General features: G+C 51.8%; 2 non-coding genes across 2 annotated transcripts; both read right to left on the bottom strand.

Moving 5' to 3' along the window:
- Positions 1-2788: 2788 nt before the first annotated feature.
- LOC148647466 (U2 spliceosomal RNA) lies at positions 2789-2987 on the bottom strand. The gene has a single exon (XR_015927043.1). It is a non-coding gene; the product is annotated as a U2 spliceosomal RNA (small nuclear RNA).
- Positions 2988-14227: 11240 nt separating this feature from the next.
- On the bottom strand, positions 14228-14418 carry LOC148647465 (U2 spliceosomal RNA). The gene has a single exon (XR_015927119.1). It is a non-coding gene; the product is annotated as a U2 spliceosomal RNA (small nuclear RNA).
- Between the last annotated feature and the right edge of the window lie 781 nt (positions 14419-15199).

Here is a 15199-nt window from a genome sequence, read left to right as displayed (position 1 = left end):
GGAGCAGAGAATGCACTCTGCCTCGAGAGGGGGGGAGGTTCCCATCTCTCTCGCTCATGAAAGTAGCCTTCAATACAGTGAACCCAGAAGGCCATGCAGGGCATCTTCCATACCGTCTACATTTGGCGACATAGCGTCGCTGAGAGATGTAACGGGGGAAAAGGACGGGGGAGATTCTTCCTGAGCCGTTACACCGCTGAGGGGCAGTGAGGCGTCCGAGTCCGAATCGGAGGATCTCTCAGGCTGTAGACAAAGTTCGGAGCCAATCGCCACGTCCCCGGGCATTACGACCTGGGGGCGTGCGACAGAAACGTGGGTGGTTACTGACCCCCCTGCTTCAGATGTGGGTTGGGGGGGTTCTCTCTCCTCCTCTTCCCCTTCCTCTACCGGGCCTGGGTCTTTTGGAGAGTCGTTGTCCTCCTCTTCCGCAGGACTCCCCACTACCTCTCCCTCAATGCTGGGGTCTTCCTCCATTTCCCGGCTCTCGTCTGGATTATAGTCTCCCTCCTTTTGAGGCTGTACCTCTGAATCAGAGTAGTCTTCCTCTTCCATGCCAGCCTCTTCCTCCGACGGAATGTCAATCTCTTTGTACTTCTTCTCTACCACCCCTGTGTTGTCTTCGTCCGAGGCGGTTCTCTCCCTCTTCTTTGACTTTTTTCCCCTCCTTTTTGGTTTCATCCAGCCGGATTCTGAGGGTTCCTTCTCCCCGGGTTCCTCATTCGCTCCCATCTCCGGTAATCCAGCGAGGAGGTCCTGCCTACCCGATCTGGACGCCTGGGGCTCCGGGTCCAAAACCTGAGCCAGAGCATCAGTGCCAACCTCCTGGAGGGCAAGATCTTCATTCAGGTGAGTGCCCTCTTCATCGTTCCTCCTTGTTCTCACCGATGGTCCGGCTTGTTCCTCTCCCTTGTCTGCAACTACGGACGCAAAGGTCTTAATTTTCTGCGGGCACGCCCTATACATGTGGCCTTGTTCCCCGCACAGGTTGCACACCCTGGCCTCACGGCAGGACACTGCCGAGTGCCCGACCTGACCGCAGCGCCTGCAAAGCTGTTCCGTGCAGTCTGCTACCACATGTCCTTCCTGGCCACACTTCCTACAGGTTTTAGGCTGCCCAGCGTAACTCAAATACCCCTTATTTGGCCCGATATAAAAGGATGCCGGAGGGTGTAGCACCCCCCCAGGGGAGGTCTTACACGGCCGAAACCTTGCCATATACCGTCTCTTAAAAGTCCATATATCTTCCTCATCCAAGATTTTCTTCCCCTCCCCTTGGATATCAAGGTATCTTCTTAGGAAGATGGCTATATCAATCTCGGGCACATGAGGGTTATACATATGCACAGTTACTGGTCTCAACTCCCGGGCGAACAGAGGTTCAATAATAAATTTTGCAAGAGGGTCAATTTCCTTCAAGTCGTTAGCCATATCCCACACCCTTCGGCATTCGTAGTTCGTAGTCAACGTGACATCATAGATATTCTTCACCTGAAAATCCTGTACTCCCAAAATATTGATCTTCTTAATGTTCAACACATCGAACAAAATCTTTCTCTCGAACTGTGTCCTGACCATCCATACTCCCGCATCCTCTTTCTTCTTTAAGATAAAGCGCACCGTGCACCTCATCTGTCCCTCACGGGACAGAGGGTTCACGGTCGCTAAAAAAGGATCCCACTCACCGGCCGCCGTCATCTGGGAGCCCCACCTTCACCCCCTGGGCTCAACCCAGAGCGATTCCAGTGGTGGCTCGTGAATCCGGTTCCCCCAGGTGTTGGTCCAATGCCTTCTTCCCGGTCGTCTGCGCCTTCGTAGGATCCTTCCGTCTGTATTCCTCCGTCTCTCCTCTGCCGCCCTTCTCGTCTCTTTTGAATCGTCCAGCCGCGGTCAGGCCACGCGCCTTCTGATCTTGGCCAAAAGGCCGAGAAGCGATGCCCACAAAGGCGCGGACCGACGCGCGGGCGTTCCGCTGGCGCACAGTGGCGCAGGCCGACTCCTCTGGAGCCCGGGACCCGCGCAGCTGCCGGCCTCCCTGCAGCCAGAGGCCTGCCGCGGGACTCTGCTCCCCCTCTCTCTTGCCTGCCCGCCTGCCTTCCTGCCAGTCCCGGGCGGGGGCCCTGCTCTTTGATCTTCTGTCAACGGCCCGACAACGACCGCAGCCGCAGGGGGCGCCAGCCGCCCGGCCTCCTTAGCTTAGGCCCCTCCCACCGGCAGCAGCTGCGCCCAACCGGCTGCAAGCCAAAGCCGAGCGCCAGCACCTGCGGGCAGAGGCAAGGGGCAGCTCTCTCTCGGGAGGGAGGGAGGGACGGGGACGCGCGCGCACACACACACGCCTGCCTGCCTGCCTGCCTGCCTGCCGAAAAAAAAGAAAGAAAAGGTGGATATACTAAGTTTTTGGGAGGGAAAACGCCCAGCTGTCGAAAGGGGCCCGCCTGCAGGGACGGGGACGGACACACACGCAAGCAAGCAAGCAAGCAAGCAAGCAAGCAAGCAAGCAAGCCACGCCTGCCTCCCTGGGAAAAGGCTGAAAAACCTAAGTTTTTTGGAGGGAAAACGCACGGGAGCCGAAAAGGGGGCCGGCCTGCTTGCCCAGAGAGTCGAGACGCGGGAAAGCGCACAGAGGGAGCACGGGAACCGAGAGGGCGAGAGAGAGACAGAACACAGAGACACACAGATGGGGGACGAGGGACGAGACCCGAGAAGAAGGAGCTCCAGTCCACTTCGCTTGCTCGCTCGCTCGCTCGCTAGCTAGCTAGCTACCTACGTCTGTCTTTTCACCGCTGAGAGAAGGTGGTGCACCGCTCCCGGAGGCGCTGCAATACCGGGCCGATGCGTGGAGAGGACGGAGCAAGCTCCTGATCCAGCTCCCTGTTCCAAAAATCCGTTTAATATGTGGTCCCCCGATGGGGGACGTATCAGATATTAAACTGATAAGAACAGATTTTTTTTTTTTTTTTTTTTTTTTTTATTACAAAAATACAAAATATACAAAACAATACATACAAGACACAGTTACCTACAACCCCCGACAACACACAGAAATTAACCTAAAGAAAAAAGACCCTTCCATCGTTCCTTTGCTGCAGAAAAACCCCACCGTGAGATATCCCACTTAACCCTTCTCCCAATATCGTGCTGAATTTTCCAAACTATTGTGTCCGGTGAATCCCCCTTCCCGTGCTCTACTAATTCTTTACGTGACATCCACAAAAACCATTTAACTAGACTGATAATGAGCCACAAAAGGAAACCACAGTTCCATTTACGTGGTCCCAGAACCCCTTTCAATACTATCTGTGCAGTCAAGTTAAAATCCGTACTCACTCTCTCCAACAACCATTCGCTCTTCTTCCATACCTGTTGTGAAAAGGTGCACCCCCAGAAAACATGCATGACTGTTTCGATCTCCGCGCAATCCGGGCGGGGACACCGATTTTGTCTCGAAAGACCGTGACTATGCAATGTCTCCCGGACCGGCATACGATTCCATCTGGCCAGCCAATTGAGGTCTTTTAACCTGTTGTCAAGACCAACAGGCTGAATTTGCCGCCAGCCTTCTTCCGAAACCCCGACCACTGCCGGGCCGGCCTTTGCGACCACTGTCCTGTATAAGGCCTTGTGGTCTAAGGACGCCCGCCCCTCCCTGGCTGCAGGGTACTTTTTCAGCCACTTTACGGCGTGCCTGTAGTGCGGGGGCAGCCTTTCGGCCTTAGGCGTCCTATTGGACCAAGCCACAAGGTGCCTCATCATGACAGATAACCACAGCTTTACGTAGCACACGCACAGGTGGTCAGGGTCCTCATGGAGGATCATACACAGGCCGGACACAAACAGGGTATCCAGTTTGGCCGGCAAATCTGGAACGGCCCTCCCCCCTTCCTCTACCGGTCTACACATGTGCACTCGGGCGATGTACTCATAACCCGCACCCCAGATGAACCGGAAGACTGCTCTAACGAGATCCCTCCTCATGCTGGCAGGTAAGGGAAACACCCTGGCCAGATGCACTAGCAATGGCAGGATGTCCACCTTGATTACTAGGACCTTCCCTGTATAGGAAAGTGTCCTATCCTGCCACATACCCAACCTCTGGTTTACCCGCCGAAGCTTGTCCTCCCAATTCAATCTCGCGGAATCGCCCGAGTGAAATCGGATGCCCAAGATCTTTAATGGACCCGGCTCCAGGGGGAGGCCCGCGACCTCGTCTCTCCTGTCCTTCCACTTGCCAAAGTACTTGATGGCACACTTGTCCCTGTTTAGACAGGACCCGGTGCCTGCTGAGAGGTCCTCCATCAACTCAAGTACCCGGTACATACTCCTTTCGGATGTAAGGAACAGTGAGATGTCGTCAGCATAGGCCGCGACTTTTACCTGCTCACCCCCACTGCCTGGAACCACCACGCCCTCAATCAGGGGATCCTTGTGAATTGCTAGGAGGAGGGGCTCGGTGTACAGGACGTAAAGGAGGGGAGACAGGGGACAACCCTGCCTCACCCCACAACCGACCGGCACTCCCGCTCCCAACCTCCCGTTGATGCACACCCGTGATACCACACCATTGTAAAGTGTCTTGATCCACCTGATGAAGGCATGGCTCAAGCCCAGCCGCGCCAGAACCTCCCAGAGGAAGGCATGGTGAACCCTATCAAAGGCCTTACTCTGGTCGAGACTGACCAGCATGAGCTCTAGGTTCCGATCTTCTACCCAGGCAACCGTGTCTCTGATGAGATGGAGATTCCAAGCTATTTTCCGGCCCTCTACACTGCAAGTCTGGTGCTTACTAACCAGATCTGGCATCACCTTCCTCAGCCTCCTACCCAGTACTCTTGCCAAGATCTTATAATCGGTGCAGAGTAACTGGATCGGCCTCCAGTTTTCCAGATCTGCCTTATCACCCTTTTTGAAGATAAGAGACAAGACTCCTACCTTCATTGTTGTTCCCATCTCCCCGACTTGCAGTATTTCCCGGAAGACCTCCATGAGCATGGGCTGAAGCGTGTCCCAAAAGGCAACATAGAAATCTATGGGCAGGCCGTCGACGCCGGGGGCGGTTCCCCGACGCAGGCCGGCCATGGCTTCCTTCACCTCCGCGGCCGTTAGATCCCCGTCCAAGCCCAGAGGAACCTCAGTTCGCCCGTCTATGCCCGTCAACCACTTCTCCCAACGGCCCGCGTCCACGGGTTTTTCCGCAAACAAGGACCTGTAAAACTCCGAGGCGCACTCCTCCATTTCAAGCCCATCCTGTGTTACTGAGCCATCCACCTTCCGTAGCGCCTCGAAGCTGGTCCTTGCCTGCCGCGCGCGGACCGCGCCGAAGAAGTGGGACGAGCACTTCTCATGGCTTTCCAAAAGCTCACCCTTGAGCCTGAACAGGAACTCTCTAGCTCGCGAGGACCAGGTCTCGCTCAAAGCGTGCCGGATTTCTGTGGCTTTTGCTGCGTCGAAGGAACCACCCTCATTAAACGCCACATATAGGCCTTCTAGCTCTTTTTGTAAATTAGCTAGCGCCGCCTTACCCACAGATCTCCTGTGCCTACAGTAACTCACGGAGGCCTTGGCGATGGCCTTTTTACAGGCCTCCCACCAGAGGACCGCCGTAGGAAACCTCCACCGTTTCCTCTGGAAGCCGCACAGCAGGTCAACTATCCGAGTAAGATATTTCTCCTCGGACAGGACCTGCGTGTTCAGCTTCCAGTGCTGTGGTTCGATTTTTAAGAACTTTATTTTCTTTTCACAAAAAAATACAGGAAATCACAAATCAGAAAGCTTTACATTAATATACATACTTAAAACAGTATATATGATCACATCTCATTACATTTTGACACGGTAACAGTTACATAGCAACAATTTTCTTTTTTTCTGGTGCAAATCACATTCTTTATTTAAACATGATAATGTTTTTCACAGTTTCTTGAGATGTTGACCTATGCTCTCTATTTCCCACAGATTTTCTGCTTCCTCCCTCCCTTCTCTCCACAGATCTCTGAGGTAATAGTTCTCTCGGGTGATGAACAGGGCCAGGCTACCTGCTGCCTTGACTGGGACCTCGATGCCTTTGAACAGCCCCATGTTCCTCACTCTCCACAGGGCGTCTTTCCCACTGTTCACCACGGCCCAGATCCTGTCAAACACGTCAGGAGGAAGCTTGACAGGAGAGATGCCGTATCTAACGAAAGCAGCGGTCAGGGTAAATTGGGGCGAGAGAGCCTGCAACCAATCTTCAAACTGGGCCCAGAAGGCCTTAGCAAAAAAGCAGGACCACAGGAGATGGGTCACAGTCTCCTCCTCGCCGCAGCCCACCCTAACGCAGCGAGGGCTGGGGGTGAGGCCCCTACGGTACAAGAAAGTTCGTACCGGTAAGCACTGGTGGACGACACTCCAGGCTAAATCTCTGTGAATGTTGCACAGAAATTTAGAGGATGTGTGTTTCCACACCTTCCTTGTTTGGGCTGATGTTAAAATGCCCACAGGGGTCTGCCTATTGTTCTGGGGTGCTACGAAATCTTCCAGTTTTTGGACGCTGACATCTCGGAGGGGAATATGGCCAATTGGGTGAGATCTTAGAAAACTTTTAACTGTCCCATAAATTGCAGGGCATGTGTCAGAGAGTGGGACGTCCAGCTTGGGTCTGACACCCCACACTCTGAACACCTCCCTACCTACCCAGAGCCTGGAAAAATAAGTCCAGGTACGCGCTGCAGGTGCTGTTGCAAAGCCTCTCAGCACAGAGGCCAGGAAAATGCACAGCAGCTTCGTAGCAATATCTGGGACAGACTTCCCCCCTGAGGGTAGCGGCCTGTACATTATTTCCCTTCTGAGTCTTTCCTGCTTCCCACCCCATAGAAATTGAAACATCAATCTCCTCAGCACCGCCGCAACACGGTGTGGGATTGGGAAGGTAGAAGCCAGAAAATTCAAGACAGGCAAGAGCTCGGCTTTGATGACCAGCACCTTCCCTGTCATGGTGAGGTCTCGGTCCTTCCATTGCATCAGTTTTTTGTTTAAGATCGGCAATTTGTTCTGCCAATTTACTGTTCCCATCTCTTCTCCAAAATACACCCCCAGGACCTTAATTCTCTTCTCTTGCAGCCTGAGATCATGTCCTTCTTTTGGCTCCCTCCAGTTCTGATAAAAAATCTCACTCTTAGATGTGTTAATTTTTGCGGAGGAAGCCAAAGAGAACCGATCACAGCACTGCAGAGCTCTGCTAATTGAGGCATTGTCAGAGAGGAGCAGGGTGACGTCATCCATGTATAGAGACGTCTTTACCTCTCCTCCCCCACTTCCAGGCACTGGTATCCCATTAATGGCCTGATCCTGGCGCAAGGCACAGGCTAAGGGCTCCATAGCCAAAACGAATAACAAGGGGGATAATGGGCAGCCCTGCCTCACCCCTGAACAGACTTCAAAGGTGCGTGATCTATTGCCATTAACCATGACTCTGCTGTTGCTACCTGTGTACAGCAGGTTAATCCACTTTCTCATGATGGGGCCAAACTTCATGTGCTCAAGTACCGATGTTAAGTACTGCCGGTTTAGGCGGTCAAAGGCCTTTTCTAGGTCTACACCTAAAATGCACAGAGGGAGGGAGCGATCCTCAGAGTACAGACAGACATCCCTCAACAAGGCCAGGTTGTCGCTCATCAGGCGTCCTGCTATCCCACAAGTCTGTTCTTTCCCTACCAGTGAGGCCACTACATTTTGTAGGCGCAGGAAAAGGGCTTTGGACAGGATCTTAGTGTCCACGCCTAACAGGCTGAGGGGTCTCCAGTTCTTTATGTCATTTTTGCTCCTTTCTTAAACAAGAGAGAGATAGTGCCTTCTCTTAAGGAGTCAGGCAGCAATTCTGTCTTGTAGCTTTCCTCGAATAGGAGCAGTAGCGGATCCTGAAGCAGATCCCAAAAGGTGCAATAAAATTCTTTAGGGAGCCCGTCAGCACCCGGAGTTTTCCCCTTCTGTAAGCTCTCCATAGCCTGTCTCAGCTCTTCTACTGTCAAATCCCTCTCAAGTACTTCCCTATCTTCTTCACTCAAAATGTTTTCTAGCTTTGAGGTAAAAAAATGAATATCTTCATCCTTTACCTCTGTAGAGCTGTACAGTCTTGAGTAGAAGGCCTCGGTGCAGGAGAGGATAGCACTCGGCTCTGTTCTCTCTCGTCCCTCCTCATCAACTACACTTTCCATGACAGTCTTGGAGCCTACCACTTTCCTGAAAAAGAAGCGAGTACACTTCTCATTTTCTTCCAAGAACTGCACTCTGCTTCTTAACAGCACTCCTCGACTACTTTCTTCGGCTATGCTCCGGATGTCCTTTTTTAAAAGGGCGATATCCTCGAGCACATCGAAGCCACTGTGCAGCATCGTGTAGAGACGCTGCAGCTGCCTCTGTTTCCTGGCTAGCACTCCTCTCCGTCTGGCAGCAGCCTTCCTTCCCTCAGCCATGAAAAAGGCCTTTGTCCTCACCTTCACCTCCTCCCACCACTCTCCTACTGACCCGTACAGACACTGCAAGGACAGCCACTGTGATAGTTTCTCCTTGTAGCGGGATACTACCCCCTCGTTCTCTAGCAGCTTTGTGTTGAGTTTCCAGAGGCCTGGGCCAAAGACAGTCCCGCCCTGGAGTTCCACTCTACACCCTAAAGCCTGATGATCTGAGAAGAAGACAGGCTGAAGAGTGACCCCAACAACTTTCACTCTCTCTGAGACAAAGCAATAGTCAATTCTGGAGCTGCTATTCCTCCCTGACCATGTATATCCTGCTGTTGTGGGATATATACATCTATATGTGTCTGAGAGTTTAAAGTCTTGAACTAAGTTTTGCAGGGCCAGTGAGCTGGAATCCAATTTTATCGGCGAGCTAGACTGCCTGTCTGTGTGCTCTAAGATACAATTAAAATCCCCTCCCACTATCACGTCTGTGCTGCATAACAATAGGGGGGAGAGTGCCTTGAGTAGCTCCACCCTTCCTCCTACGTCAGTAGGGCAATACACATTGATTAGCCGCAGGTTAACGGTCCCCCATTCCACATCCACACACAGCAACCTGCCATCTATGACCCTCTGAATACTTTTCAATTTGAATGCCCATCCTTTGAAAAGAATGGCCACGCCAGAGGCTCTGTTGTTATTGTCCCCTGACCAAACAGAAGGCCCTTTATCCCACCTATCTTCAAAGCTTTTATACCTCTCTTGATAGGCTAAAGCACACTCCTGCAACATCAACACATCTCCCTCTCTCTGCTGGAGGTAATCAAAGACAGACTGGCATTTAACTCTGTCATTGATACCTCTTGTGTTAAGAGAAATTATGTTAAGAGCCATATTACATAAGAAAGTGGAACCAGTCTTTACAAAACACATTTCTCTTCGGTCTCACCTGTTACCTTTTTCTTTTTCTTTTTCTTCTTACCAATTTCCTGCCAGCCATCCTCTGAATGAGCCTTCATCAGGGTGGCAGCAGTAAAAGCGTTCACAGAGTCCATTTCAAGGAAGGGGGTAGAGGGAGGGGTGGAGAGGTTCCAGCTGTCCCCATCGCCATGCTCTCCTTCCTCCTCGCTCGGGGAGAAAACAGAGTCATTTTTTCTTTTCCTCAAGTCCAGCTCCTGGGAGCACTGAGGGGAAAGGGGTGCAGCCGATGCACCAGTCTCCTCTTCCCCCTCACCCACCAGCTGCTGCAGATCCTCCGTGATGGACTGGATGGAGGAGAGGAGGGCATCTGTAGCACTTGCAGAGTCTGAGAAAAGCAGCTCCGCTGAATCCTGGGTATCCTCGCTGGACCCGCTCCACCGGGGGGCCCCACACTGGCCCTCGTTCTGAGGAGCAGGAGTGGGGGAGGGGTCCTCGCTGTTCTCGGGGGTTTTCAAACCCTCGTGCTTGTCTGGTGCAGTCTGCGGTTGTGGGGGCGTAGTGGATTTCTCTTCCACCAGCCCCAGAGCCACAGCAGGACTGATCCTGGCTGGAGGCTGAGAGTCTTTGTCCAACAAGGGTTCTTTGTTTGACTTGTTGTTTGCTTTGGATTTTCGGGCCGGTTTGGCTGAAACAAGCACTGCCTCATCCTTTCTCATTTTGAGTTTATTGGCGTAGGCGTGAGGGCAGTTCTTAAAAACGTGTCCTTCCGAGCCACATAAATTGCACTTTGGCAGCATTGAACAGTCAGAGGCTAAATGTCCCTGTTTGCCACAGGTCTTGCAGCATTTCACAGTGCAGGACGATGCCAGGTGTCCCACAGCACCACAGCGCCGACACACCTTTGGTTGTCCCACATAGAACACATAGCCATTGCAGGCGCCCAGCCGGATTGTAGAGGGCAGGTGCCTTAAGCCTCCATTTACGCTGTCCGGTAGCAAGCGAACCTCGAATTTCCTTGCTCCTGTTTTTATACCATCAACATCTCTAACCTCAGTTCCATGGTGGACGGTGCAGTACTGGTTAAGCCAGGTGTGAATGTCCTCCGTCTTTGCCAGTTCCGAGAACATAACAACATGCACCGTTTTCCTCTCTCTCTGTGTCAGAGGCTGCAAGTTGATCTTCTCAAGTGCAGGAACTTTGCCTCTTTTTGCCTCAAACACATCCACGCATTGTTCAAACAGAGGATAGGTAGCAAATACAACCTCAAATGCTTTCTGACCTGGGAGAGCGAAGATGAAATCCAAGTGCCGAGGTTCAAAGCCAAGTTCCTTCTGTAACACTTTTCTGCTGAACTGCATACGATCCATGAAGAGGTCATCCAAGAGCTCAAAACGTACAGCATTCTTACGGGATCCAAAGGTTGCCATTTCAAAAACCGCAAATCGAACACTGCTTCCAACAAAAGAAAAACAATCCAACTACTCCACCTACAGGCTGATCAAGGTATCTCCCCTGCCAGGTAAGTATCAAATTACTTCACACCAAATACCATTAAAACCAAAATAACTCAAATCCCCAAATCCAATACTCCAATACACCAAACATATACAAACCATCTATTAACATAATCCCACCCCTTATGCAAAACAACCAATCCCTCTTTTAATTCCAACTTATTCCCATACTCCACACCCCTCAAACCCAAAACAACCCTCATTCAATTCCCAAACTTTAACATAATGTCCCATACAACTCTTTACTTTACTCCATTTTTACCACCCTTGGACAAATTTACCTTTCTTCCATACTTTGCGGGCATTATTTTCCGTCTCCCATCGTTGCCCCCTTTGCTCCCTCCTCCACATCCAACCCCACCATTACTCTCTCCTTTTGCTGAAACTGATTCCGCTTTACTTTTTTCCCCCTTCATGGCCCCTACAGACCCTAAGGGTGGAAAGTTCTCTTCATTCAATTCAATTTCCTTTACCTTTCCTGTAAAATCAAAGTTCCACGAAATCCCCTGCAATGGCGCTTTTAGCCTCCCATCAGTGTACCCTCCCTTCTTCCATTCTTCCGTACACCGTTTCACATATTCTGCATGTTCCCTCTCCACATCGCTATCTGTAAATTCACCAGTATACCATCCCTCATCTTTAATATCACTACCTCTTCCCTCCTCTGCTCTAGACTCTAACACCCTCATACCATTCTCTCTCGCCTCTCCATCTCTAAATACTGCCGCTTCCTTACTTTCCCTCATTACTTTCCCGACATTCTCTCTCACACTTCCCACACATCCACCATCCTTTTTATTTTCCACAACTTCCACTTTTGCCTTCTCTGCTTGTATGCACTCCTTCGCCACCTCCACATGTTCACCCTTAACTCCCTTAATACGCCCACCCTCACCCTCCTTAACTAATTCCCTAACCTCACTAATCTCCCTACTCCTAAACACCTCATTCACTACACCTTCCTTATCTGCCCTTATCCCATCCTTTCCATTCTCCCCCCTGCTTCCCACACATTCTCCTGTACTCTTCCTTTCTACATCCTCCGCTTCCTGCGTCACACCTTGTGCAACCTCCTTACCCTCCTCCTGACCCCTAACCTTCGCCTCCACCCCTTCCTCACCAGATTCCACCCCTACCTTAACCTTCTCCATTCCCGTTTTTCCAAACTCCTCCTTATTCCCTGCACAATCTCCTTTACACATCCTTCCCACCTCCTCTACTTCCAAGCTCTCTGTTTCCATGTCATTTGTCACCTCCTTATCACACTTGCTCTCAGACTCACATTCCACTAAACTCTCAGCCACAGTCACCGTATTTTCACTCCTCCCAACCTCACAATTGTCACCTATATTACCTTCCACTTCATCCTCCGCCGTACATTTATCACTTACAACTAAATCCCTCTCAGACACCTTAACACCCTGTCCTTCTTCCTCCTCCCTCTCTTTACTTCCAAGCCCACCCATCTCTTCCCGCACCTGCAAACTCTGCCCTTCTTCCCCTTCCACCTCGTGACCTTCACCACCCCCTCTCTTCACCACACAATTTTTATATAAATGCCCCAATCCCCCACACGAAAAACATTTAACCCCAATCTTGCATTCTTTCACTGTATGACCTTGAACAAAACATCTTCCACAAAACACTGTCGAACATTGTGCAGCAAAATGCCCCAATCTCCCACATCTTCTGCACACCAAGGGCTGTCCTGGATATGACAGACAACCCACCCCTGTCCCGATCTCAAAAAACGGTGGAGGGTGTATCACCCCCGCTTCAACAGTTTCCCCAAAACGCAGTCTCATCCAAAAAACCCTTTTCCCAGTCCAAACCCCTTTAGGATCCCGTTCTCTCTGTCCATCCCCATGCAGAAACACAAAGCGTTGCAAAAAATCAACAATTTCCTCTTCTGAAACAAACGGATCAGAAATATGCACAGTCATCTTCCTCAGATCCCCTGCAAACATTGGGTCCACGGAGAAGAAGCTCAACGGAGCCTCCTCTCTCTTCTCCTGAATCTTCCCCAATAACTCAAAACACAAGTCACTAGAAACTAAAGTTAACTCAAAAATACCACGTTCACAAAAGTCTTGTAAGCATAAAATGTCCCGTAAACATAAACCCAAAACCTCTTCCAAAATCAAAGTCACAAACTTATCTCGAGTCCATCTTCCTGGTCCATCTCGTCTCCGCAGCACGAAGCGAAATGAATCCTTCCGTCGCTCCTTCCTCGCCCAGATGTATCCCGCCAACAGCTCCATGGCTCCAAACCTCGGCACCGCTTCCAAGCCCTCAGGAAACCTCCGTCGCCCTCTCGCTCCGACCAACAGCAACTGCAGAATCCTCGTCTCGGCTTCTTCAAATCTCCTGGCTCCAGCAAAACAGCACTCCACTCCTTCCCGTCACAGCATCCTTCTCCACGCCTTCCCGGCCCTCTGGACTAAGATCTGTGAGGACTGCGGACAAGCCACTTGAACTCTGATCTTAGCCAAAAGGCCGAGAAGCGATGCCCACAAAGGCGCGGACCGACGCGCGGGCGTTCCGCTGGCGCACAGTGGCGCAGGCCGACTCCTCTGGAGCCCGGGACCCGCGCAGCTGCCGGCCTCCCTGCAGCCAGAGGCCTGCCGCGGGACTCTGCTCCCCCTCTCTCTTGCCTGCCCGCCTGCCTTCCTGCCAGTCCCGGGCGGGGGCCCTGCTCTTTGATCTTCTGTCAACGGCCCGACAACGACCGCAGCCGCAGGGGGCGCCAGCCGCCCGGCCTCCTTAGCTTAGGCCCCTCCCACCGGCAGCAGCTGCGCCCAACCGGCTGCAAGCCAAAGCCGAGCGCCAGCACCTGCGGGCAGAGGCAAGGGGCAGCTCTCTCTCGGGAGGGAGGGAGGGACGGGGACGCGCGCGCACACACACACGCCTGCCTGCCTGCCTGCCTGCCTGCCGAAAAAAAAGAAAGAAAAGGTGGATATACTAAGTTTTTGGGAGGGAAAACGCCCAGCTGTCGAAAGGGGCCCGCCTGCAGGGACGGGGACGGACACACACGCAAGCAAGCAAGCAAGCAAGCAAGCAAGCAAGCAAGCAAGCCACGCCTGCCTCCCTGGGAAAAGGCTGAAAAACCTAAGTTTTTTGGAGGGAAAACGCACGGGAGCCGAAAAGGGGGCCGGCCTGCTTGCCCAGAGAGTCGAGACGCGGGAAAGCGCACAGAGGGAGCACGGGAACCGAGAGGGCGAGAGAGAGACAGAACACAGAGACACACAGATGGGGGACGAGGGACGAGACCCGAGAAGAAGGAGCTCCAGTCCACTTCGCTTGCTCGCTCGCTCGCTCGCTAGCTAGCTAGCTACCTACGTCTGTCTTTTCACCGCTGAGAGAAGGTGGTGCACCGCTCCCGGAGGCGCTGCAATACCGGGCCGATGCGTGGAGAGGACGGAGCAAGCTCCTGATCCAGCTCCCTGTTCCAAAAATCCGTTTAATATGTGGTCCCCCGATGGGGGACGTATCAGATATTAAACTGATAAGAACAGATTTTTTTTTTTTTTTTACATTTATTATAACAATACAATACAATACAAAACCACATCACAAATCATTCATCACAATCCACGATCGGCAAACTCATCCCCTTAATCCAGCAATGGTTTCCATTTCTCTTTGGCTGCATGAAAACCCCACCTACGCACCTCTGCTGTCATCATCTTATGCAGCTCAAAACGAACCCTCGCACATATTGCCCCAGCCCCTTCCACATGACCATGTTTAACCAAATTGTTTCTCGATCCCCATAACACAAATTTAACCATGCTGATTACAAACCAGATTACAAGATCACATCTCACAGATCTCGAAGACCTACTCCACCGTCTAAGAACTTTGTCTCCAGATAGAACAAAACCCGGTTCCAGTTTGTTAAATAGATCCGACATCTGCCCCCACACTGCTTTCGCAATCCTGCAACCCCAGAACACATGACTAATGGACTCTACCTCTGCACATAGAGGTCTTGGGCAAATCGCTGAGCGAGCCAGCTTGTGTCTGTGCATTACCTCTCTCACTGGCAGACGTCCCCAAACACACATCCAGTTTAAATCTTTGAGCCTGTTATCCAGGCTCTTAGGTTGCACCCTTTTCCACACGTCAGTCGGAACCACAACATTGGTTCCTTTTTCACTGCTCTTAGCCGTCTTGTATAAGAGCCTGTGGGAGACAATCACTGACCTGTCTACATCTTTTACATACTTCCTTAACCATGCGGCCGCATGCTCATAGAACCACGGTAAAACTTCAGCCTTGGGAACGTCGTTCCTCCACACTTCTGAGGGCCTGACGACCCAAGCGAACCACAAC

Source organism: Lepisosteus platostomus, chromosome 15 (assembly GCF_059453375.1).
Source record: "Lepisosteus platostomus isolate fLepPlt1 chromosome 15, fLepPlt1.hap1, whole genome shotgun sequence".
In the NCBI taxonomy this organism is placed as follows: Eukaryota; Metazoa; Chordata; class Actinopteri; order Semionotiformes; family Lepisosteidae; genus Lepisosteus; species Lepisosteus platostomus.
The sequence above is the reverse complement of the archived record's forward strand: the minus strand, read 5'-3'. Positions and strand labels throughout refer to the sequence as shown.